The sequence below is a fragment of the Scyliorhinus torazame genome, chromosome 17 (genome assembly GCF_047496885.1).
Source record: "Scyliorhinus torazame isolate Kashiwa2021f chromosome 17, sScyTor2.1, whole genome shotgun sequence".
Lineage (NCBI taxonomy): Eukaryota > Metazoa > Chordata > Chondrichthyes > Carcharhiniformes > Scyliorhinidae > Scyliorhinus > Scyliorhinus torazame.
Genome location: NC_092723.1, coordinates 131697644 through 131722879, shown reverse-complemented (window position 1 = coordinate 131722879; position 25236 = coordinate 131697644). Strand labels below are relative to the sequence as shown.

At 45.6% G+C, this 25236-nt stretch overlaps 1 protein-coding gene, 1 non-coding gene and 1 pseudogene across 5 annotated transcripts in view; 2 read left to right on the top strand and 1 right to left on the bottom strand.

The window, feature by feature from the left end:
- Window positions 1-25236, top strand: part of mad1l1 (mitotic arrest deficient 1 like 1) — a 1358866-nt gene that overhangs the window by 1066094 nt on the left and 267536 nt on the right. The window lies entirely within an intron of this gene.
- LOC140394631 (U2 spliceosomal RNA) lies at window positions 1746-1939 on the bottom strand. The gene has a single exon (XR_011935936.1). It is a non-coding gene; the product is annotated as a U2 spliceosomal RNA (small nuclear RNA).
- Window positions 21543-21816, top strand: LOC140394662 (small nucleolar RNA SNORA53; annotated as a pseudogene).

The window sequence follows — 25236 nt, the reverse complement described above, 5'->3', positions numbered from 1 at the left end:
TCTTCCTTTCATGATGGGTAGAACTTCAAAGCTCTGAAATGTTTATTGCACCAGTGTCTCTGCATCCTTTTCATAATATGGCAGACAGAACTGTACACAGTACTACAAGTGTGGCCTAACCAAGACTTGTAGTCTTTAGCCTTTACCGTGGCGGCATGGTAGCACAGTGGTTAGCACTGTTGCTTCACAGCACCAGGATCCCAGGTTCGATTCCTGACTTGGGTCACTGTCTGTGTGGAGTCTGCACGTTCTCCCCGTGTCTGCGTTGGTTTCCTCCGGGTTCTCAGGTTTCGTCCCACAAGTCCCGAAAGACGGGCTGTTAGGTGATTTGGACATTCTGAATTCTCCTTCAGTATACCTGAACAGGTGCCGGAGTGTGGCGACTAGGGGCTTTTCACAGTAACTTCATTGCAGTGTTAGTGTAAGCCTACTTGTGACAATAATAAAGATTATTATTATTAAAGATTATAGAGGCACTACAGATCAATGCAAGGTCATGTCTATATGGTGCTATGGATCATATCTTCATTAAGGACCATCCCTATTGAGGTGCAAAGAGTTGAGCAGAGTTAAGGAGGTCATGTAGTTAAGAAAGAAATTGATTTGTCCTATAGTGGGGCAAGGAACAGTTTCAGCTTTTGTGAAAGCAGGTTGTACTTGGCTGAACTTAGTTCAGTTAAGATCCATGCAAACAGAAGAGTCTTTGGGTGGAATTTTCCCAGAAATCGGAAAATACCGATGTCGGGCAGAAAAATGCCATTGAATTCACCGTCAGTGGTGGCAGCTTTCTCCAGCATATAGTCCCACACTTAGAGTAAAAAAACTTAAAAGGGGCATGTCCCATGATATAACACTGACGAGGCGGTCTCTGATTTTCCGACCCCACCAGCAATTTAGTCCCTCGAAGATCAGTGTGCAATTTCTAAAGGCCACCCCAATGCAAAGGAGTTCACTTGGAAGCCCATCCCACCACTGCCAGGGGGCATGACCCTCTCTCCCCGGTATGCTGCACTCCCAGGAGCTCCCCTGGGAGGATACTTGCTAGATGCATGTCTTGGGAGAGTATTCATGATTCACACCGTTCTGCCCTCAAGCCGATGTGAATGGATTTTCTGATGGAGAATTTGGGTGATTCAGGCGTAGAGGCCTGATAATTAGATGTTAATGCATTCAAATGATGTTCCCAACATTGAACGTTGGAAAACTTGCCCACACTGATGAGCGAGGGGACAATTGTTTACCTGTTTATGTCAGCTTGAAACGCAATTTGGGAGTTCTCACAAGATTATCCGCTCTGTCGCCGAACCCACCTGACGTAAACAGGAAGGGAAATTCACAACCTTTTTCTCAAATGGGACAGTGTGTTATGGGGATCCAGCCTTTCCTCTAAATGTCTGAAATGTTTTGAGTTGGGATACTGATAATTATTGATTCAATTCAATTGATAAAAACTTATCAAAGACAGCTGTCCAATAAAAAGTGGGGCCATAATTAAAACTATACCAGTTATTGTTGAAATCTCTAATTTTGAAGTTTGTATCTACTGTATTAAATAATGTATCAAAAATTATACGAAGAAGTCTTACAACACCAAGTTAAAGTCCAACAGGATATTTTCGAATCACTAGCTTTCAGAGCACTGCTCCTTCCTCAGGTGAATGAAGAAGTAGGTTCCAGAAACATATATATATATATATATATATATATATATATAGACAAAGTCTTTTTTTTTCATTATAAATTTTTTCTTTTTCTGAGTTACCAAGCCAGGGCTCAGAGTGTGGGTCAGGGGCAAACCCCTAATCTAGCTCCTCGCCTGCTCCAAAAAACTAATTCAAATTGAATCCAATTCATGGTCCCCACAAGAGAGACATACCAGATCTGAACCAAAGGCTCAATCTACAGACACTTGATCTTAGCCAAAAGGCCGAGAAGCGATTATATAGACGGAGTCAAAGATGCAAGACGATACCTTGAGTGCGAGTCTTTGCAGGTAATTGAATCTTTACAGGTCCAGATGGAGCAACTGGAGATAGGAATAATCACAGGTTAAAGAGGTGTGAATTGTCTCAAACCAGACAGATTCGAAACAAACCTGTTGGACTTAAGACCATAAGACATAGAAGCGGAAGTAAGGCCATTCGGCCCATCGAGTCCACTCCATCATTCAATCATGGCTGATTTCAACTCCATTTACCCGCTCTCTCTCCATAGCCCTTAATTCCTCGAGAAATCAAGAATTTATCAACTTCTGTCTTAAAGACACTCAATGTCCCGGCCTCCACCGCCCTCTGTGGCAATGAATTCCACAGACCCACCACTCTCTGGCTGAAGAAATTTCTCCTCATCTCTGTTCTAAAGTGACTCCCTTTTATTCTAAGGCTGTGCCCCCGGGTCCTAGTCTCCCCTGCTAATGGAAACAACTTCCCTACGTCCACCCTATCTAAGCCATTCATTATCTTGTAATTTTCTATTAGATCTCCCCTCAACCTCCTAAACTCCATTGAATATAATCTCAGGATCCTCAGACGTTCATCGTATGTAAGGCCTACCATTCCTGGGATCATCCGTGTGAATCTCCGCTGGACCCGCTCCAGTGCCAGTATGTCCTTCCTGAGGTGTGGGGCCCAAAATTGCTCACAGTATTCTAAATGGGGCCTATCTAGTGCTTTATAAAGCTTCAGAAGTACATCCCTGCTTTTATATTCCAAGCCTCTTGAGATAAATGATAACATTGCATTTGCTTTCTTAATTACGGACTCAACCTGCAAGTTTACCTTTAGAGAAGCCTGGACTAGGACTCCCAAGTACCTTTGCACTTCAGCATTATGAATTTTGTCACCGTTTAGAAAATAGTCGATGCCTCTATTCATTTTTCCAAAGTGCAAGACCACCCATGTTGAATTTCATCAGCCATTTCTTGGACCACTCTCCTAAACTGTCTAAATCTTTCTGCAGCCTCCCCACCTCCTCAATACTACCTGCCCCTCCACCTATCTTTGTATCATCGGCAAACTTAGCCAGAATGCCCCCAGTCCCGTCATCTAGATCGTTAATATATAAAGAGAACAGCTGTGGCCCCAACACTGAACCCTGCGGGACACCACTTGTCACCGGTTGCCATTCCGAAAAAGAATCTTTTATCCCAACTCTCTGCCTTCTGCTTGACAGCCAATCGGCAATCCATGTTAGTATCTTGCCTCGAATACCATGGACCCTTATTTTACTCCGCAGTCTCCCGTGAGGCACCTTATCAAAGACCTTTTGGAAGTCAAGATAGATAACATTCATTGGCTCTCCTTGGTCTAACCTATTTGTTATCTCTTCAAAGAACTCTAACAGGTTTGTCAGGCACGACCTCCCCTTACTAAATCCATGCTGACTTGTCCTAATCCGACCCTGCACTTTCAAGAATTGAAATCTCATCGTTAACGATGGATTCTAGAATCTTGCCAACAACCGAGGTTAGGCCTTTAATTTTCCATCTTTTTTCTTGTTCCCTTCTCGAACAGGGGGGTTACAACAGCGATTTTCCAATCCTCTGGGACTTTCCCTGACCCCAGTGACTTTTGAAAGATCATAACTAACGCCTCCACTATTTCTTCAGCTATCTCCTTTAGAACTCTAGGATGTAGCTCATCTGGGCCCGGAGATTTATCAATTTTTAGACCTCTTAGTTTCTCTGGCACTTACTCCTTTGTGATGGCTGCCATATTCAACTCTGCCCCCTGACTCTCCTGAATTGTTGGGATATTACTCATGTCTTCTACTGTGAAGACTGACGCAAAGTACTTATTTGGTTCCTCAGTTATTTCCTTGTCTCCCATCACTAGATTACCAGTGTCATTTTGGAGCGGCCCAATGTCTACTTTTGCCTCCCGTTTGTTTTTAATGTATTTAAAGAAACTTTTACTATCATTCCTAATGTTACTGGCTAGCCTACCTTCATATTTGATCCTCTCTTTCCTTATTTCTCTCTTTGTTATCCTCTGTTTGTTTTGGCAGCCTTCCCAATCTTCTGACTTCCAACTACTCTTTGCCACATTATAGGCTTTCTCTTTTGCTTTGATGCATTCCCTGACTTCCTTTGTCAGTCATGGCTGCCTAATCCCCCCTCTGATAACCTTTTTTTTCTTTGGGATGAACCTCTGTACTGTGTCCTCAATTACTCCCAGAAACTCCTGCCATTGCTGTTCTACTGTCTTTCCCACTAGGCTCTGCTCCCAGTCGATTTTTGTCAGTTCCTCCCTCATGCCCCTGTAGTTACCTTTATTTAACTGTAACACCTTTACATCTGATTCTACCTTCTTTCTTTCAAATTGCAGACTGAATTCTACCATATTATGATCACTGCCTCCTAAGTGTTCCCTTACTTTAAGATCTTTTATCAAGTCTGGCTCATTACATAACACTAAGTCCAGAATGGCCTGTTCCCTCGTGGGCTCCATCACAAGCTGTTCCAAAAAGCCCCCCTGTAAACATTCAATGAATTCCCTTTCTTTGGGTCCACTGGCAACATTATTTACCCAGTCCACCTGCATATTGAAGTCCCCCATGATCACTGTGACCTTGCCTTTCTGACATGCCCTTTCTATTTTGTGGTGCATTTTGTGCCCCTGGTCCTGACCACTGTTAGGAGGCCTGTACATAACTCCCATTATGTTTTTTTTGCCTTTGTGGTTCCTCAACTCTACCCACACAGACTCCACATCATCTGACCCTATGTCGTTTAGTGCTATTGATTTAATTTCATTCCTAATTAACAAGGCAACCCCGCCCCCTCTGCCCACCTCTCTGTCTTTTCGATAGGTTGTGAATCCCTGGATGTTTAAATGCCAGTCCTGAACCCCCTGCAACCACGTCTCTGTGATGCCTACCACATCATTCCTGCCAGTCACAATCTGGGCCACAAGCTCATCTACCTTGTTCCGTACACTGCGCGCATTTAAATAAAGCACCTTTAATTCTCTATTGACCGTCCCTTTTTGTTTTTTTAGTGTGGTGGACCTTGCTTTACTGAGCCTTTCCATACACTGTGTCATATTTTGTGAGATGGGGACTATCGTAACCTCTCCTGAGTTCTGTCTTTTCGTACTTTTTTGTATTCCTAAGCAGCTACGCTTCCCACTGATTACTTCACCTCTTGGTTCCCTGACTTTCCCTTTCCCCCCCCAATCTCTAGTTTAAAGTCCTATTGACCACCCTATTTACTCTTTTCGCCAGAACACTGGTCCCAGCTCGGTTCAGGTGGAGACCATCCCAACGGTATAGGTCCCCTCTGTCCCAAAATTGATGCCAGTGTCCCATGAAAAGGAACCCCTCTTTCCCACACCACTCTTTCAGCCACGTGTTAACTTCCTTTATTCTTGCCTCCCTATGCCAATTTGCACGTGGCTCGGGCAGTAATCCGGAGATTATGACCCTTGAGGACCTGTTTTTTTAATTTGAATCCTAGCTCTTTATAATCTCTAAACAGGTCCTCTTTCCTAGACTTGCCTATGTTGTTGGTACCGACATGGACCACAACAACTGGATCCTCCCCCTCCCGCTCCAGTATCCTTTCAAGCCGGTCAGAGATGTCCTGCATCCTAGCACCGGGCAGGCAACATACCATGCGGGACTCTTTATCCTGCTCACAAAGAATACTATCTATCCCCCTGATAATAGAATCCCCTACAGCTACAACTTGCCTATTTACTCCCTCACCTTGAATGGCCTGCTGAACCATGGTGCCTTGGTCAGCTGACTGATCCTTCCTGCAGCCCTGTTCGCCATCCACACAGGGAGCAAGTGCCTCATACCTGTTGGACAGAGTCAAGGGCTGAGGCTCCTGAGTTCCTGACTGCTGGTTCCCTTTACCTGCCTGACTTGCAGCCACACCCTGCTGTCCCTGGCCACTGGCAGGATTTAAACTACTTACTCTGACAGGTGTGACTGCCTCCTGAAACACAGTGTCCAGATAAGTCTCCCCCTCCCGGATGTGCCTCAGTGTTTGAAGCTCAGACTCCAGATCATCAACTCTGAGCTGGAGCCCTTCGAGCAGCCAACACTTACTGCAGATGTGGTCGCTGCAGCTCGCAATGGGATCTGCCAGCTCCCACATCAAGCAGCTCAAGCACATCACCTGACCAGCCATCTCTAATTAATTAATTAGTTTAATTTAAGTTTACGAGTTTAGCTGTGGTGTTTTTAAATTTGGGGCAGATTTGCTATCAACCAATCAGATCACAGCTTCCCTCTGACGTCACTTTTGAAAAAAAAAGTGGAAAACAGGAAGTTACCGTTAGGTTTTTATACTCACACAGAGACTGCTCCTCCTCCTCTGAACTGCACCCGAAACTTTCTTGGTTACCTCACTGCACCAAATTACCAAATTTCAAATTCCCACTCTGGATGTGTCTTACTCACCCAGGCTGTGTCTCTTTCACCTGCGCAGCGCTTACTAAGTGCGCTTTCTGTCTGTCTTTTATACAGACTTCAGGATGCCTCGCACTAAAACTTCAAAGAGAAGAATACAAAGAACACTTTAACCTGGTGTTGTAAGACTTCTTCCTGTGCTCACCCCAGTCCAACACCAGCATCTCCACATCAAAAATTATAGTACATTAAGTCATGGATAATGGTGGTGGGACTGATTAGAGAGACAGGAAATTAGGCAGCATGGAAGGAATCTCTACAAGTTAGGATTTGATGAGAATAATGGAGGAGAATTATTTGATTTACCCATGAAGTGCTGTGACATCATTTCTTCCCTGAAACAAGGACATTGGCAGCATTTGCAGAGTTTTGCTTTGTCAAAGAGTCATCCAGACTCGAAACGTTAGCTCCCTTTTCACCACAGATGCTGTCAGACCTGCTGAGATTGTCCAGTATTTTCTGTTTTTGTTTTGGATTCCAGTCTCTAGTAATTTGCTTTTATTTACAGAATATATTTCACTTAGAGGTGCAGAGTGTGCATCAGAACTGTCCCCATCTCACAAAGGAGCAGTTTCATTGATGTGTTAATGTTTGTCGAGCTGATCTGAAACAGCCTTGTATCCTTTTATTGTGTGGCCATTATGTACATGTTAATAATCTGTGCTTACTGTCATGATATTCAGATAACCATCATGGTGCAAACACACACACACACTGATGGACAGATCAACGGACCAATCAACACACACGCAACATCACAGCCAATCACAAGCAAGGGCACACGCACTATAAAACGGGGAACACCACAGTTCCCACTCATTCCAGCAGGAGACAGCTCAGGGCACAGAGCTCACAGCAAGCCACTCAGACATTCACCATGTGCTGAGTGCCTCTCCAAGATAGTGTTAGGGCTGGGTCCACAGGTTAAAGGGTAATGAATGAACCACAGTAACAAGTTTACAGATGTTATTGATAGTAATAGAACAGAGTTGTACCATCTGCAACCGTGTTGGTTCGTCTGTGTAGCAGAGCACCCAACACGACACTTACATAACTGAAGACTCTGTACCATTATCGTCCATTGTAAATTGAGAATAAAGTGTGTGTCCTGTTCAGAAGCATAGTATCATTTTCCCAGTGTTATGTACTTGTTATTGATCCAACAATGCCAGCAATGGCTTTTAAAGATGAACTTAACATGACAATGATTTAACAGTAATTAGATCCATGTGGATTCAATAGGCTGTGGTTTGGCTATCACATCATTGTAAAATTCTTGATATGCCCTCTGAGTAGTTACTTAAGGATTTTCATAGATTTCTTCTCTTCTCTGTCAGATCTGTTGCTAGAGCAACTTGTTTTGAATTTATAAGCATTTTGCTTTCTACTCGGCAATTTCAGTAATTTTCTTTTTAAAACTGTAATTTCTATAACCCTTTCTAATCTCTTGTAAAGGTCAGTGAACAGAGTACAGACGTTTAAGGCAACAATGACCAAGAAGCAATTGCTCAATGATTTTACCACATGAATGATTGTTCCAGCATTTGCTTTTGCCATCCACATAATGCATATGCAAGGCCCTGTTTTGTTTCAATCCCTTCCAATCCCCTTTAAATGTTGTGAGGTTGCAGTTTGTACCAAGCACTGACTTCAACTTAAAGTATGGAGCTGGAAACAGCTCAGAAAGAGTTGTAATCACACTATCATGTTATACTGGTCAGCCAATTCCCATGAACCCGCATCCTCTAAACATTCCACCCGATCATAGGGGAATCCTGCCCATTCAGTCAGTTTAACACTACTCCTGCCATGCGTATTTCTGTGTTAACTTTGTGGTTTATAGACTAAAATGTGGCAATGTACTTCTAACCTTGCCACCAGGATAATTGTTTTTATTTCATAGTTTCATAGAATTTACAGTGCAGAAGGAGGCCATTCGGCCCATCGAGTCTGCACCGACTCTTGGAAAGAGCACCCCACCCACGGTTGACACCTCCACCTTATCCCCATAACCCAGTAACCCCACCCAACACTAAGGGCAATTTTTGGACACGAAGGGCAATTTATCATGCCCAATCCACCTAACCTGCACGTCTTTGGACTGTGGGAGGAAACCGGAGCACCCGGAGGAAACCCACGCACACACGGAGAGGATGTGCAGACTCCGCACAGACCGTGACCCAAGCCGGAATCGAACCTGGGACCCTGGAGCTGTGAAGCAATTGTGCTATCCACAATGCTACCATGCTCCCAATGAGTGCCAGCAGCATACATTTAGCTAATGAGTTATAAGTGGTGGAGAATGAATTATACTTTGAGTGTGAGAAGATTTACATTCAAGTTTGCTGACAGCAAATTAAGAGATATTTCAAACTGTGACGATGAATGCAGGAGGACACAGGTTAGCGGAATGGGAAAATAGGTAACCGATGCTGTTGAATGCAGAGAGTTGAGAATTAGTACATTTTAATGAAAAAAAAACAGTGAACGGAAGTATATACTCTAAATATAAATGTTGACATTGTAAGTAGAGTGAAAGTGCAGGAGATATAGACTTCAGATGTAGACTGAAAGCTTGGCGGATGTCATAGGGGAAATAGTGAGAGTTTGTCAGAAAAGTACGACGATTATCATGTGGGATTTTAATCTGCAGATCGACTGGAATAATCAGTTGGGGCAAAAACAACATGGATGATGAATTAATAGAATGTTTTCAGGATAATTTCGTAGATCATCAGATTCTGGAGCCAATCATGTACTATACCTGCTACTGTACATTAAGATGGTATTGCGTAATGACCTCATAGTGAATGCAGCCCTAGGTAGCAGCATTTGAAGGAGAGAAGAGTGGGTCTAAGACTAGTATTGTAAACTTAAATGAGGGCAATTATGAGGGTATGAAAGCAGAGTTAGCTGAAGCGAACTGGCAATTTAATCAATAAGAGATGCAGTGGTAGATATTTAAGGGGATATTTCAGAATACACAGAATTGGTACATTCTTTTTTAAATAAATTTGGAGTACCCAATTCATTTGTTTCCAATTCAGGGGCAATTTAGCGTGGCCAATCCACCTACCCTGCACATCTTTGGGTTGTGGGGGCGAAACCCACGCAAACATGGGGAGAATGTGCAAACTCCACATGGACAGTGACCCAGAGGTGGGAACGAACCTGGGACCTCGGCGCCGTGAAGCAGCAATGCTAACCACTGCGCCACCATGCTGCCCTGAATGGCCACATTCTAACAAGAAAGAAAAACTCCAAGGGGAGGACCTACCATCCATGGTTAATTAAAAAACTTAAAGATGGTATCAAACTTTAAAGAAAAAGTATGTCATTGCGCAAAGGTGGGTGGCAGGTCAGAAGATCAGACACAGCATAAAAAACAGCAAAGAATGACTGATAGATTAATAAGGAGGGAAAAACTAAGCGAGAAAGCTAGCTAGAAATATAAAGACAGAAAGTAAGAGTTTCTGTAGCTATTTAAAAAGAAAAGAGTTAACAAAATGAGATTTGGTCCGAAAAAAAGCGAGTCTGGGAGTTAATAATGGAAAATAAGGAAATGGCAGATTAATTGAATAGGTCTTCATTATATTATAGAAGTTACAAGTAACGTAAATAGCTGTAAATCAGGAATTGGAAGGAAGGGAGGAACTGTAGAAAATTATATTCACCAGGAAAATAATACTTCACATTTGGGTTGGATTTTGTTTATTGTCATGTGTTCCGAGGTACAGTGAAAAGTATTTTTCTGTGAGCAACGCAACAGAAAATTTAAAAAAAGAAAATACATAATAGGGCAACACAAGGTACACAATGTAACTACACAACACCGGCATCGGGTGAAGCATACAGGGATGTAGTATTAATGAGGTCAGTCCATAAGAGGGCCGTTTAGGAGTCTGGTAACAGCGGGGAAGAAGCTGTTTTTGAGTCTGTTCTTGCGCGTTAACAGTCTTTTGTATCTCCTGCCCAATGGGAGAGGTTGGAAGAGTGAGTAAGCCGGGTGGGAGGGGTCTTTGATTATGCTGCCTGCTTTCCCCAGGCACCGGGAGGTGTAGATGGAGTCAATGGATGGGAGGCAGGTTTGTGTGATGGACTGGGCTGTGTTCACGACTCTCTGAAGTTTCTTGCAATCTTGGGCCGAGCAGTTGCCATACCAGGCTGTGATGCAGCCAGATAGGATGCTTTCTATGGTGCATCTGTAAAAGTTGGTAAGAGTTAATGTGGACATGCCGAATTTCCTTAGTTTCCTGAGGAAGTATAGGCTCTGTTGTGCTTTCTTGGTGGTAGCGTCGACATGGGTGGACCAGGACAGATTTTTGGAGATGTGTAGGAATTTTAAACTGCTAACCATCTCCACCTCGGCCCCGTTGATGCTGACAGGAGTGTGTACAGTCCTTTGCTTCCTGAAGTCACTGACCGGCGGTTTAGTTTTACTGGGATTGAAGGATAAATTGTTGTCGCTGTTGGAATTGTGGGTTTACAAGTCTCCATATTGTTGGAACTGTGGGTTTACAAGTCTCCATGTCCTGATGGATTTTACCCTATGGTATTAAAAGAACTGGCTAATGAGATAGTTGATGCATCGGCTTTAATTTTCCAAAATTCACAAGACTTGGAGAAGGTTCCATTTGGTTGGAAAAAGCAAATGTAACTCCTTTATTCATAAAGGGGGGGATTCAGAAAGCAGGAAACCTTTGGTCAGTTATCTTAACATCTGTCACAGGGAAAATGCTAGAAGCTATATTAAAGATGTTAGGACAAGATGTTAGATGAATTGAAGGTAATCAGGCAGAGTAACCATTGTTTTATGAAAAGGAAATCATGTTTTACCAATTAATTTAGAAAAAAAAATTTTTGTTTATAAATTTAAACTACCCAGTTATTTTCTTTTTCAATTAAGGGGCAATTTAGCATGGAAAATCCACCTACCTTGCACATCTTTGGGTTGTGAGGGTGAGACTCACGCAGGGGAGAATGTGCAAACTCCACACGGACAGTGACCCAGGGCCAGGATCGAACCCGGGTCCTCAGCGTAGTGAGGCGGCAGTGCTAACCACTGCCCCACCGTGCCGCCCCATGTTTAACCAATTTATTGGAGTCCTTCGAAGAAGTAACAGGTGCTGCGAATAAAGCGGAGACAGTGGGTGTGCTGTACTTAGATTTCCGGAAGGCATTTGATAAAGTGCCACATCATAGTTTTGGGGGGAAACTCATGCTGTGGTGAATAAATTGCCATGGATAGAAGATTGCCTCACTAACAGGAAACAGAGAGTAGACATGATGGGTCATTTCCTGTTTGGCGGGATATGATGAGTGGTCAGCCACACGGATTAGTGCTGGGGCTGTAACTCTACAATTTATATAAATGACTTGGGTGAAAGCACCAATGCTCATGACACATAGATATGTAGGAAAGTGACTTGTGAAGAGGACACCAGGAGGCTACAAAGGGATATAGATAGGTTAGGTGAGTGGACAAATATCTGGCAAATGGAGTATAATGTGGGAAAATGTGACATTTTCTTGCAATGGTATCTTAGTCCATGAATTGCAAAAGATTAGTAAACGGGTGCAGCAAGTAATTCGCAAAGTTAATAGAATGTTATTATTTATTACAAGAGTAGGGAGATTGAATACAAGAGTAGGGAGATTATGCTACAGTTACACAGGGCATTGGTGAGACCAGGGACTGGATTCTCCGCTTCCCCGTGCCAAAATCGCGTTTGGCGTGGGGGCAGAGAATCACGTTTCACGTTGGAATCAGGCCCGGCGCTGGTCCGGAGTTTCTCCGGGACCCGAGAATCGCCATGATCGTGGAGTACTTCGTACGGCTGGGGGGCCATTGCCAGAGGCCTGCCCAGCGGTCCTCCGCTCCCAGCCGGCCGAGTTCCCGATGGCGTGGTTCTAACCACCTTTGCCATTCGGGAACCTTGGGTGAGTCCGCAGCTGCCCTGGTGGTGCGGGGTGAATGGGCACCGGGGTGACAGCCTTGTGGACGGCCGGGGGACAGATCAGGCAGGTCGGATCTACCGGCGCGCAGCCGATCGGGGGGACCTAAATTTCGGAGCTGCCTCCGTGGTCCGAGTCCGCCCACCATGGCGCTCGGCACGGCCGCTGGAGGCCGCCACCGTGCACATGTGCGGACTCAGAATCGGACGTGCGGGAGCCTGTATCCGCAGCTAAGGCTGCGTGAATTACTCTGGGTCCCTGCTAGCCCCCTGAAGGTGAGTAAATTAGCTTTTTTTTTTGAGGAGACTCCAGAGTGAAACACCAGCGATTTTACGCCGGCGTGAGAATCCAGCCCCACATCTGGAGTACTGTTACAGGTCTTCTTTTTTAAGGAAATATGTAAATGCTTTGGAAGAAGTTCAGAGGTTTCCTAGATTAATACAAGGAATGGGTAGTCATCTTATAAGGAACAGCTGGAAAGGCTAGGCATGGTATACGTTGTAGTTAAGAAAAATTAGAAGCAACGTGATTGAAACTGGAAGATCCTGTTGTGACTTGTCAGGGTGGATGTGGAAAGGATGTTTCCTCTTGTGGGAGAATCTAGAATTAAGGGCCACTGTTTAAAAATAAGGGGCTCGATTCTCCGCTCCCCAACGCCGATATCATGTTTGGCGAAGGGGCGGAGAATCAGTTTTGGCGCCAAAATCGGAAGTGGCGCTGCTTTTCAAATTCTCCCCCACACCCCCCGAAAATCGGCGCACTCGTGGAGTATGCCGTGCCAAGTATCCATGGCCTGAGGCACGCTCCGCGATGCTCCATTGCCGACCAGCCAAATTCCCGACGCCGTGGTTCTCTCATGGTCCCACCGTCCGAGGATCCTCGCGTGGCGGCTGCGGTCTCATTCGGGGACCACCACAGTCGGGGGAGGGCCGATCGGCGGGCAAGGGGGGCTTCACTCGGGACTGGGGGCAATGTGAGCGGGCAGTCCGGGGCATGTGAGCGGCCGATGTGGGCCACTATTTTGCCAATCCAGGTCCGCAGGCTGAATCCGCCATGGTGCACGGCGCTACCACTGGAGGCCGCAGCCGTGCACATGCGCGGCCTCTGACCTGGACGTATGGGGGCCATATCGGCAGCTAGAGCTGCGAGCTTTACAACAGCTGCCTGATAGCCCCCAGCAAAACGGGGAATCTGTGGCCTTTTGACGCCAACTTTCCTGGCGTTAAAGACCACAGTTTTCCCGGCGGCGTGGGGACATAGTCCCAAAAATGGAGAATCCAGCCCAAGGTATTACCCATTTAAGACAAGCGATGAGATTTAATGTTTTCTCTGAGGTTTGTGAAAGTTTGGAATTTTCTTCCTCAAAAACTGTTTGAGGCAGAGTCTTTGAATACCTTAAATGCAGAATTAGATATATTTTTGATGATCAATGGATGAAACGTTATGGGGGGTAGGCAGGGATGTGAAGTTGAGGTTAAAATTTGCTTGGCCACAAAATTGAGTGGTGGAGATGGCTTGAGTGGCCTAATATTGCTCCTAATGCAATTGTTCATATATAATCAGCAGATGGGGTGGCACGGTGGCACAGTGGTTAGCACTGCTCCCTCACGCCGCCGCCGACCGGCATTTGACCCCAGCCCCGGGACACTGTCCCTGCGCCTTCTCCCTTTGTCTGCGTGGGTCTCACCCCCACATCCCAAAGATGTGTAGGCTAGGTGGATTGGACACACTGAATTGCCCCTTAATTGGAAAAAAAATAATTGGGTACTCTAAATTTATTTACAAAAAATATGGACTGCAGATCGACAAATCTTTAAAGCTGGGAGTGCAGGCAGAAAAAGTATGAAACGCAAATGGATTCTGTGTTTCCTACATAAAAATATTGAATATGAAAGTAACAGAATGACGGGAGCCATTCTCCGATATGGAGGCCAAGTGTTCGCACCATCGTGACCGCCGTCGCGTTTCACGACGGCGTGATCAGGGCCCGGGCACAACCTATTCTGGCCCCCACAGGGGGCCAGCACGGCGCTGGAACGGTTCACGCCGCTCCAGCGTCCTTATACGGTGCCAAATGGGCGCCGCGCCAACCCGCGCATGCGCAGTTAGGGCAGCCCAATCCTGTGCATGCGCAGTTAGGCCGCGCCATCCTGCGCATGCGTGGGGAACGTCTTACGCACGCCGGCCCCTCACCAACATGGGGCCGGTGTTCTGGGGCCGCGCGCGGGCCATACCCCATCGGAGGCCACCCCGGTGAAGGAGCCCCCACCCCGGTGAAGGAGCCCCCCTCCCTCCCCCACAGGCCGCCCCCCCAGCATTCCCGCAGAGTTCCCGCCGGCAGCGACCAGGGGTGGACGGCACCGGCGGGAACCTGTCTTATCGTAGCGGCCGCTCGGCCCATCCGGCCGGAGAATCGCCGCTCGCCGGTTCTCCAAGCGGCGCGGTGTGAATCGCGCGCCGCTGGTTTCCGGGGGGGTGGGAGAATCGCGTGCGGGGGTCAGGGCGGCGTGGCGCGATTCGCGCGGCGCCCCGGCGAATCTCCCACCCGGCGTGGGGGGGGGGGGGGGGGGGAGAATAGCGCCCGACATTTGTGTTGTACAAGACATGGTGGTTTAGGCTAAGAACATAACAACATAAGAACTAGGAGCAGGAGTAGGCCCCCTGGCCCTCCGAGGCTGCTATTCCTTTATTGTTCAAAAAACTCTCTATCTTTATCTTGAAAACATTCAATGACGCATCCTCAACTGCTTCACTGGGCAGGGAATTCCATAGATTCATAACTCTTTGGGTGAAGAAGTTCCTCCTGAGCTCAGTCCTAAATCTATTTCCCTTTATTTTGAGGCTATGCCCCCGAGTTCTGCTTTCACCTGCCAGTGAAAACAACCTGCACGCATCTATCCGATCTATTCCCTTCATAATTTTATATGTTTCTATAAGAACCCCCCCCCGCATCCTTCTAAATTCCAACGAGTACAGTCCCAGTCTACTCAACCTCTCCTCGTCATCCAACCCCCTTAACTCTGGGATTAACCTAGTGAATCTCCTCTGCACCCCCTCCAGCGCCAGTACATCCTTTCTCAGGTAAGGAGACCAAAACTGAACACACTATTCCAGGTGTGGCCTCACTAACACCTTCTACAGTTGCACCATAACCTCCCTAGTCTTATACTCCATCCCTCTAGCAATGAAGGACAACACTCCATTCGCCTTCTTAATCACCTGTTGCACCTGTAAACTAACTTTTTGCAACTCATGCACTGGCACATCCAGGTCTCTGCACAGCAGCGTGTTTTAATATTTTATCATTTAGATAATAATCCCTCTGTAGATTTCCAGTATCCTCTGCACTTTTTGCTTTACCACTCACCTTAGTGTCGTCTGCAAACTTGGACACATTGCACTTGGTCCCCAACTCCAAATCACCTATATAAATTGTGAACGTTGTGGGCCCAACACTGATCCCTGAGGGACACCACTAGCTACTGATTGCCAACCAGAGAAACACCCATTAATCCCCACTCTTTGCTTTATATTAATTAACCAATCCTCTATCCATGCTAATACTTTACCCTTAACGCCATGTATCCTGATCTTATGCAGCAACCTTTTGTGTGGCACCTTGTCAAAACTTTCTGGAAATCCAGATATACCACATCCATTGTGTCCCCGTTATCTACTGCACTGGTAATGTCCTCACAAAATTCCACTAAATTAGTTAGGCACGACCTTCCCTTTATGAACCCAATGGGACACTTTCCATCCAGATGTCTCGCTATTTCTTTCTTGATGATAGATTCCAGCATCTTCCCTACTACCAAAGTTAAGCTCACTGGCCTGTAATTACCCGCTTTCTGCCTAACTCCTTTTTTAAACAGTGGTGTCACATTTGCTATTTTCCAATCCGCTGGGACCACCCCAGAGTCTAGTGAATTTGGCTCTGTTCAAAGCAACTTGTATGGCAAGAATTTCAAAGACATGGCAGGATGCACTGAAATAGTTACTAGAATTAAAGCATAAATCTGAAGTCCCGGCTTCACTGACCAGGTCTGCAGTTATTTACACATCTGACTTAGCCAGGTGAAAAGGGTAGGACGGTTCTGATTTAGTGAGTTGAGGTGGAAGTGGGAAGATCAGATTTGACTGAGTTCTGGCAAAAGTTATTCAATCTGAGATGTTACCCATATCTTGTGTGCTCCAAAGATGCCTCCTGACCTGCTGAGTGTTTCCAGCATCTTATGTTATTATTGTAGATTTCATTGAGTTGATATGTATTGGAACATGGATTTGGCTGCAGTGGAGTGCAAGTTTGGCTTGATAACTCTCCTATAAAGTGCCTTGAGACATTTTATCTTCTCAAGAGCAATTAAGGATTGGCAATAACTGCTGGCCTATCCAATGACATTCACATCCTGTATGAGAAATGTTTAAAAGGTGCAGTATAAATGCAAGTTGTCATTAAGTCGAGGGTTGCTCTTTTTAGCCTTAGTTTATTAGCTCTGATTATGTCACCTTTGCCCACGAGTCGCCTGGTATCTTTCTGATACCGCCACGTGGTTCAAGCTCGAGTTATGATTAATAAGTCAGCACACCGCTTAGTAAGAGTTAAAACAACGGTCATTTATTATATACAACAATTAATGCTTACACAATAACCCTACTATATATAGAAACCGATAACTACTGGCCAATACTTAACTTTTGGAAGGGCCCACCAGGTCAGGGAAACGAATGGCTTATCGAATCGGATCTGGCCCGCGGGATTCAAATAGGCTGATACGGGTCGATGGCTAGGAGTCTTTATCGGGTAGCGATCGCTGGAGTCAAACTTACTATTTCTGGTCGATGTTCTTGCGAAGGTCTCGAGCAGGTGAAGAAGGGAGAGAGAGAGAGAGATCTGAACTTGGCCCCTCACTTTATAGGGTCCAGGGGCTTCCCACCTCTCGGGGCAGCCCTTGACCCTGAGCCCCAAGTGACTGGACTTGTTCCCAATCACTGGGTTCGATATGTCCAATAACGCGGCGATTCCTCGATCGGGGGGTGGTCGTTCACCTGTCTTTGTTTCGGCCACTGAAGGCGCCGACAGGCCTGGTCCGGCATTCAATTGCTAATATGTTGCAATTGTTCCCGGGGATAGCCGATTAAACTGCAGATGTCTGGGTTGATGTGCTGCTAATAGTCTTGAGTATCGATCTGGGCCGACTTCCCCAGAGCCGAATACGCTATTCTGTCTGCAGCTGTCCGTTTGTGTCCTGTTGGCTGCTTTTCCCATCAGCCTTTTCGGTTAGCCATTTTAAATCGGGTTTTGGCCAAATTAATAGGGAATCAGCCATTTTAGGTGGCTACAAAATGCAAGTTGTCATTAAGTTGAGGCTCCAGGGAGTTGTTTGTTCTGCACATTAAGAATTGAATCTAATCACATGGTTTCAGGAACAACAAGCTGCTTATTGATATAAGAGAATCAAAAAGTTGATGATTTCAGTGCTAAAGTGCAAAATATGTCTTTTAGTGAAATTGTATTATATCTTTTGTTTGTGTAGAAAATCTTTGATAACAGAAATAACTATGACTTTTTGAGATGGTTTCTTGAAAAGGAAAGTCTAATTTTAAGGAAAGCAATGTTCTATGTGATTGGAAAAAAGATTGAAGACATCACAGGACACGGAATTACTTACTATTGCAGTATGTATTCAAATGTTTATGTCTTGCGTCATCAGAATTCATTGAGATGGGACTGTGTTAGCAAGTGATTGCTATTCTGTCCATTAAAAAATATTGCAAGTGTGTACTTCTGAATTTTCAACAGCTCAAGGAAGACTTGTGTATGGAAATGTTCCACAAATCCATTTAAACCTTACGTTTTTATATTCTAGTAGTAAATTATGCTGATCCCTGCTGACCGAGCATTTCTATCTCTCATCCTGCAATGTGACTTGACCCCTTTTGAAATTTGAGAATTTCTTTATTACATGAAGTTGAAGTTGGCATAACTTTGAATTTAGAGAAATTTATGTTCCTGTTTATCCAAATAAGACAGAGAAATGGAACTTGAGGCTAATGCTGATTTTCAGTTGTTGAACTAGGAAAGTATTAGGGCAGTATGTGGCGAAGTGGTTAGCACTGCTGCCTCATGGTGCGAGGTCCCAGGTTCGATCCCGGCTCTGGGTCACTGTGTGGAGTTTGCACATTCTGCCCCGTGTTTGCGTGGATTTTACCCCCACAACCCAAAGATGTACAGGCTCGGTGGATTGGCCCCGTAATTAGAAAAAATGAATTGGGTACTCTAAATTTATTTTTAAAAGGCTTCATACTTTGTTTTGGCACTTTTTTGACAAGTGCAGCACTGAAGGTTAACCACTAGTTGCCATCAGCATTCTGTAAATACTGCAGGACTCATACTGCACTTGCAACATCCAGGATTAGAATAAGTATAGAGCAATGAAAACTTCAATTTTTTAATATCTTTAATATCGGCAGAGTTTGATATGGTCATAAAAAATAAAAACAGGGAAATTACAAGAGAGATCCAAATGTTTGGGCCAAGTTCTAGGTTTTGATTAGAAAGTTTGAGGGAACATTTGGAAATCATTGGAGCAATTCAAGGACGTAAATGAATCATCGGATCTTCCAAAATTACTAAATATTTCACCGCTTTTAAACAAAACATGAAAGTACTTTATGATACTGCTGAAAAAAGTCAACATCGTACCCCAAACCAGGGGGATGTACCTAAAAATGTATGTAAGAGTTCAGTATAACAATAGACAGTCCAAAGGTGTACAGGTTAGGTGGATTGGCCATGCTAAATTCCCCTTAGTGTCCAACGATGTGCACGTTAGATGCTTTTACAGGGTTACGGGGATAGAACAGGGCATGGGGCCTAGATAGGGTGCTCTTTCAGAGGGTCTGTGCAAGCTCGATGGGATGAATGGCCTCCTGTACTGTAGGATTTCTATAATAATAATCGCTTATTGTCACAAGTAGGCTTCAATGAAGTTACTGTGAAGAGACCCTATGGTTCTATAATTGTGTCTGCAATATATTGGAGAATAATTCCAAATTGGAGTTGCTGTTTTATTTTGAATTGGGTGTATTTCTCTGCGTCTGGATGCATTTAAGCAGAGCTGAATACAAATATGGGAGAGAAAGGAATAGAAGGTTATGCTGATAGGGTTAGGTGAAATAGTGGTAGGAGGAGGCTCAACTGGAGCATAAACACCGGCAATGGCCAGTTGGGCTGACTTTCCGATTTCTGTGCTGTAGATTCTATATAATTCCATCTAACCATCAGTCCATCTCTTCTTCCTTTTTGTGATTGCTGTCTTTTTTTCTCTGTACAAATAAGGTCTTTCAATTACTGTGCTTTTTAAATATGACCACGTTCCATTGTACTACAAGAACCAAAAAAAATCATCCTCTCATGGGAAACCTTTGTAAAGTGATTGTCAAACAAGAAATCTGCATTGACCCATCACAGTAAAGTTTATGATTTTTTCACATAGTTAAGAAAAATTGGAAATTCCAGTAAAATGAGCATTGGTATGAAAACAGAAGCCCAGAGGAACTGAAATATCCTCTTGGCATTCTGCCCTGTTTAAACAGCGCATTTTTATGGATGTGTAGGTGGATGTTCGGCTTGGCATCTGCAGCACACATCTGATTAAACTATCCTTCTGTACTCACTGGGGATTGCAAGCAGTTCAGATTGATTCACAATCAGTACTAATTTGGTGCAGTAAAACACCAGCCCACTGAAGTCAAGGTGTTGCAAACCTAACCATTAAAAACTGATTGTTTAACTGTAAAGTTACTGTGCAATTATTAAGATGTCTGTTAGGGAAAACCAGAAAATGCAACCACTGGAATTTCTTTTCTACTTTAACCGAACAACAGCCTGCTCCTTATCTTTGACCTTTTTTGTTCTTTGTTTTTCCCCACTCAACTATATGGCTCAACTACTCACTGGTTAATAGAGCCACTGAGTTTGACCTTCCACACTCGTATTCAAAATCTTGTATTGCAGCCATTTCTCTTCTACGAATCCTTACATCCTGTTGTTATTTTGTTGCCTCACCTTGTGTCAGCTTTTCCCATGCAAGACCCATATTTATAATGGACGTGATTCATCCAAATGGGAACAAACCCCATAAGCAAGTTTAGCCGCGTGTTTCCAGGCGCTCGCAGTGCTGAGAAACACATGGTTATTCAACACGACTCATGTTGTATAAGAGGACTCACGGGAAACGTGCGGCTAAGGCTGCACATAGCCCCATTTTGTACAGTGGGGAGCTCATCTCGCTGAAACTCCCTAATGCAGCGCGAGATCAGAAATGACGTCCTGATCTTCGAGGTCCCCGAAGCTATGCCCGACCTCCCCTCCAGCCCAACGCACCCCCCCCCCCCAACACCCACAGCCTGATCGCGCATGTGCAAATAATGTCAGCATCGCCCCTTGGTAGTGTTAATCTGGCAGTGCCCCTGCCAGCTGGCAATACTACCTGGGCACCTTGGCAGTGCCAGGCTCCGAGGCGAAGGGGCTGAATCCCAAATCCTCAGGTACCCCGGAATCTGTACATTAGAGTGAGACTAACTGTCTTGCTCTAATGTGCAGATTTGACAAAACGTGATCCCGCCCATAATGGGCGGGATTTACGTCGTGTTGGATCTTGCGAGGCGTTGCGAGCTGGGGAGATCCCGGGAGCGGAGTCACCTGGCTTTTATCGGCCATGATGTGCCACGGGTAGCTGCTGCAGGGTGGCCATTGGATCACGCTTATCTGTAATTACGAGTTATTACCAGTGGTGGCATTGTAAAGATTTGCCTCCAAATCTTTCAGCCTGTAAATGAGAAAATCCTTTGGGCCAACCAACTCCATTTACCATACTAATGTAAGTTTTATTTGAATAATATAAACCTTTACACAATAAATACAGAATATGTGACTTTTAAATGGTCATAAAATAAAGCACATGCAAAAGTGTTTTCAATTATCCCCATCACTTTTAAATTCATTCACCTGAAGATCATCACTTCCATTGTGCAAAGTCAAGGAAGATTGAGCAGTCAGGATTTAAAAGTGACTGGTTTAGTGGATGTCAGTCAGGTTCAAGAATTTAAAATCAGATTGTAACCCGTGTCATTTGTTTTTTACAAAAATATTTTTATTCTCCTTTTTCACATTTTCTCCCAAATTTGCACCCACCAACAATAAACAATAAGCAGTAACAAATATAATGTCAGTCTCCATATCAACAACAACAATCCCATCCTCCCACCAAACCCCCAAACAACTGCCCGCATGTTCATCAGTGGTTGTACAGTCAAAGGTGCTTGAGTCATTGGTGTGTCAAAGTATTATACCTGCACTGTAGCCCCTCTGTTCTGATAGGAATAACCTGTTATTTCAGGCTGTTTCTGCCATCAGGACTTTGCTGCTGTGTGGACATGTTTATCAAAATCCATCTGGTTAAAATCTTGCAATGAAATGTGAGATGCTTGTAAGCTACTCTGGCTGCTTAATGACCCCATGACAATTGCCATTGTGCTAATTCATCATTTGATATAGAAATGCTGGCATAGGATCTTGATTGAATAAATGACAGTAACATTGCATTACCTGTAATGTTTTTACATTGGCCATTTCAAAATGTTTTAACCTGACTGACATTAAAAGTGAACTACGGCACTCCTTTGTATATGTTAGTACTATTGGTTGTTCCACATTGAATTTTGGTTATTGGGTCAGTAAGCATTAAAGAAAATTTGCAAATCAGTGCTAAGCGGGTGCTTGGCATGGCGGGTTGGGGTTGGGTGGGGGGGGAGGCTGCTGCTTTGCTGACTGAAGGGGAGCCAACTGTTGGGGACGGATGGAGAGTCGGGTTGGGGGGCCTCCGGCGGGAGGGCTGGAGCGAGCGGGGGGGCGCGGGCACATGGCTGGCCAAAAAAAGGAGATGGCTAGTCGGCAGGGAGGGGGGGGGGGGGGGGGGGGTCAATCCCCCGTCCAGGCTGATCACGTGGAATGTGAGGGGTCTGAACGGGCCAGTCAAGAGGGCCCGCATGTTCTCGCATTTAAAGGGACTGGAGGTGGATGTGGCCATGCTACAGGAGACGCACTTAAAACTCGCTGACCAAACGAGGTTAAGGAGGGGATGGGTGGGCCAGGTGTTCCATTCGGGGCTAGACTCAAAGACCAGAGGGGTGGCAATTCTGGTTAGTAAACGGGTGGCATTCGAGGCAGGGAGTATTGTGGCAGACAAGGGGGGCAGGTACATAATGGTGAGTGGCAAGCTGCAGGGGGCCCAGGTGGTGTCAGTGAAGGTTTATGTCCCGAACTGGGATGATGCGGAATTCATGAAATGAAATGAAAATCGCTTATTGTCAAAAGTAGGCTTCAAATGAAGTTACTGTGAAAAGCCCCTAGTTGCCACATTCCGGCGCCTGTTCGGGAAGGCTGGGACAGGAATTGAACCGTGCTGCTGGCCTGCCTTGGTCTGCTTTAAAAGCCAGCTGATTAGCCCTGTGCTAAACCAGCCCATGAGGCGCATGTTGGGTAAAATCCCGGACTTGGAGTTGTCATGATATTCAAACACACACACCAAGATGGACACACCAATTCGCGCCATCGCCAGACGTTGATGCGAGCAACAATTCTCTCTCCAAGGCGACATGCTTTGACGTTTCTCTGCGGAGTCGCCCTTCCGGCACAGCAGGTGGCCGGAACCAGCGTGCACGGTCTCGGCCAACTTCCACATCTGGCACAGTCATCGCCTTGCATGATATTAGTGATGGTGCTACTTCGATGGCAACGACCCATCGGCTACAAGATGCCGTCCACCACAAACATAAAAAGAAAAAAGACTCCACCTTGTTCCTGGCATGCAGGGCGGATGGATTGGTGCGTAGGCGAAATCAGCGAGCTTTGCGCCGCCTTCCACGCTCGCAACCGAACCGTACGCACACGCCGGATCCTCCACTGGTTCCCAAGGATGACTTCGTGGAGATGCCACGGATCATGCCCCTTCCATCGCCACCAGAACCAAACCACAGCCAAGGCACCACTAACAAAGATGTTGAATGTTATATTTGCACGAATGAAAAAACCAAGCACTGCACGAAGTACAACAAATGGTAAAGTAGAGACTTCGGCAACAGCATCACCTCCAACAGTCCAAGGTGAACCAGTGTGACCTCAAATCTCCACAGCTGAACCGGCTTGAGGACCAGCCCATTCTTGAGGCGGTCACCCATTAGACTGGACTTATAACGCTGTTCATACGTTCAAAAAGTCAAACACTTCTGTATTATAACCTGTTGTTGTTTATTGTTCCAGATATCGTCTGACCGGACCAATGTTCAAGTTTTTTTTTCTCTCGCATCCAAGTTTTGTTATGGTACAACCTTGTTAGTGTGACGCACCCGACATCGCCCCATGTAAATAGTTACGTCATAAACACACGCTGTACACAACACACACACACACTCTTAGATGCACTCGCGACACAATTATATTTATAACCACGTAGGCACATATCTTTGTAAAAAGGGGGGATGTCATGATATTCAAACACACACATCATGATAGACACACCAACAGACAAATCAGAACACACAACACCACAACCAATGACAGAAAGATATAAAAGCACAGACACGACCCCCGGTGGTCAGTATTAGCTGCAGAGGAGGACCAGGACAGATCTGTTACCAAACACACTCAGGGAGACAGCACGTGCAGAGTATCCAGAACGAACTGTATTATAAGAGTTAAAATAAAATAGAGTTGTACCACATACAACTGTGTTGGCTCATCTGTGCACCAGAGCACCCAACACCACAGGAGTCAAGTAACTTGATCGTGGGGGGGGTGGGGACTTTAACACTGTCCTGAATCCGGCACTGGACCGGTCTAAGTCCAGGTCGGGAAAGAGACCGGCGGCGGCCAGGGCCCTGTGGGAGTTCATGGATCAGATGGGGGGCGTGGACCCGTGGAGATCCGCACGATCAAGGGCGAAGGAGTTCTCCTTTTTCTCCCACTTCCACAAAGTCTACTCGCAGAACCCCTGAGGGGTGGGGGAGGGATGAAGCAATTTGTGGATCAATTGAGGTTCCCAAAGGTGGACGAAGATCTGTTGGAGGGACTGGGGGCCCCGATTGAGTTGGAGGAGATAGTTAAGGGCCTAGAAAGTATGCAGTCGGGCAAGGCCCCGGGTCCGGACGGCTTCCCTGTAGAATTTTATAAGAAATTCTCGGAGCTACTGAGCCCACTCCTGCTAAGAACCTTTAACGAGGCAAAGGAGAGAGGAACCCTCCCCCCGACGATGTCGCAGGCATTGATCTCGCTCATTTTGAAGAGGGAGAAGGATCCGCTTCAATGTGGGTCCTACAGGCCGATATCACTCCTGAATGTGGATGCCAAACTGCTGGCAAAAACTTTGGCTACCAGAATAGAGGACTGCGTCCCGGGAGTGATTGAGGAGGACCAAACGGGTTTTGTCAAGGGCAGGTAATTGAACACAAATGTGAGGAAGCTCCTGAATATTATTATGATGCCCTCAGAAGGAGGGGAGGCAGAGGTAGTGGCTGCAATGGATGCAGAGAAAGCCTTTGACCGGGTGGAATGGGAGTACCTGTGGGAAGCGTTAGGTAGGTTTGGATTTGGTGAGGGATTCATAGGGTGGGTCAAGCTTCTGTATCAGGCCCCCGTAGCAAGTGTATCCACGAACCGGTTGAGGTTGAAGTATTTTAGATTGCACTGAGGGACGAGGCAGGGGTGCCCCCTGTCCCCGCTACTATTTGCCCTGGCAATTGAGCCGTTGGCCATAGCGCTGAGGACTTCAAGGAACTGGAGGGGCTGGTCCGGTGGGGGGG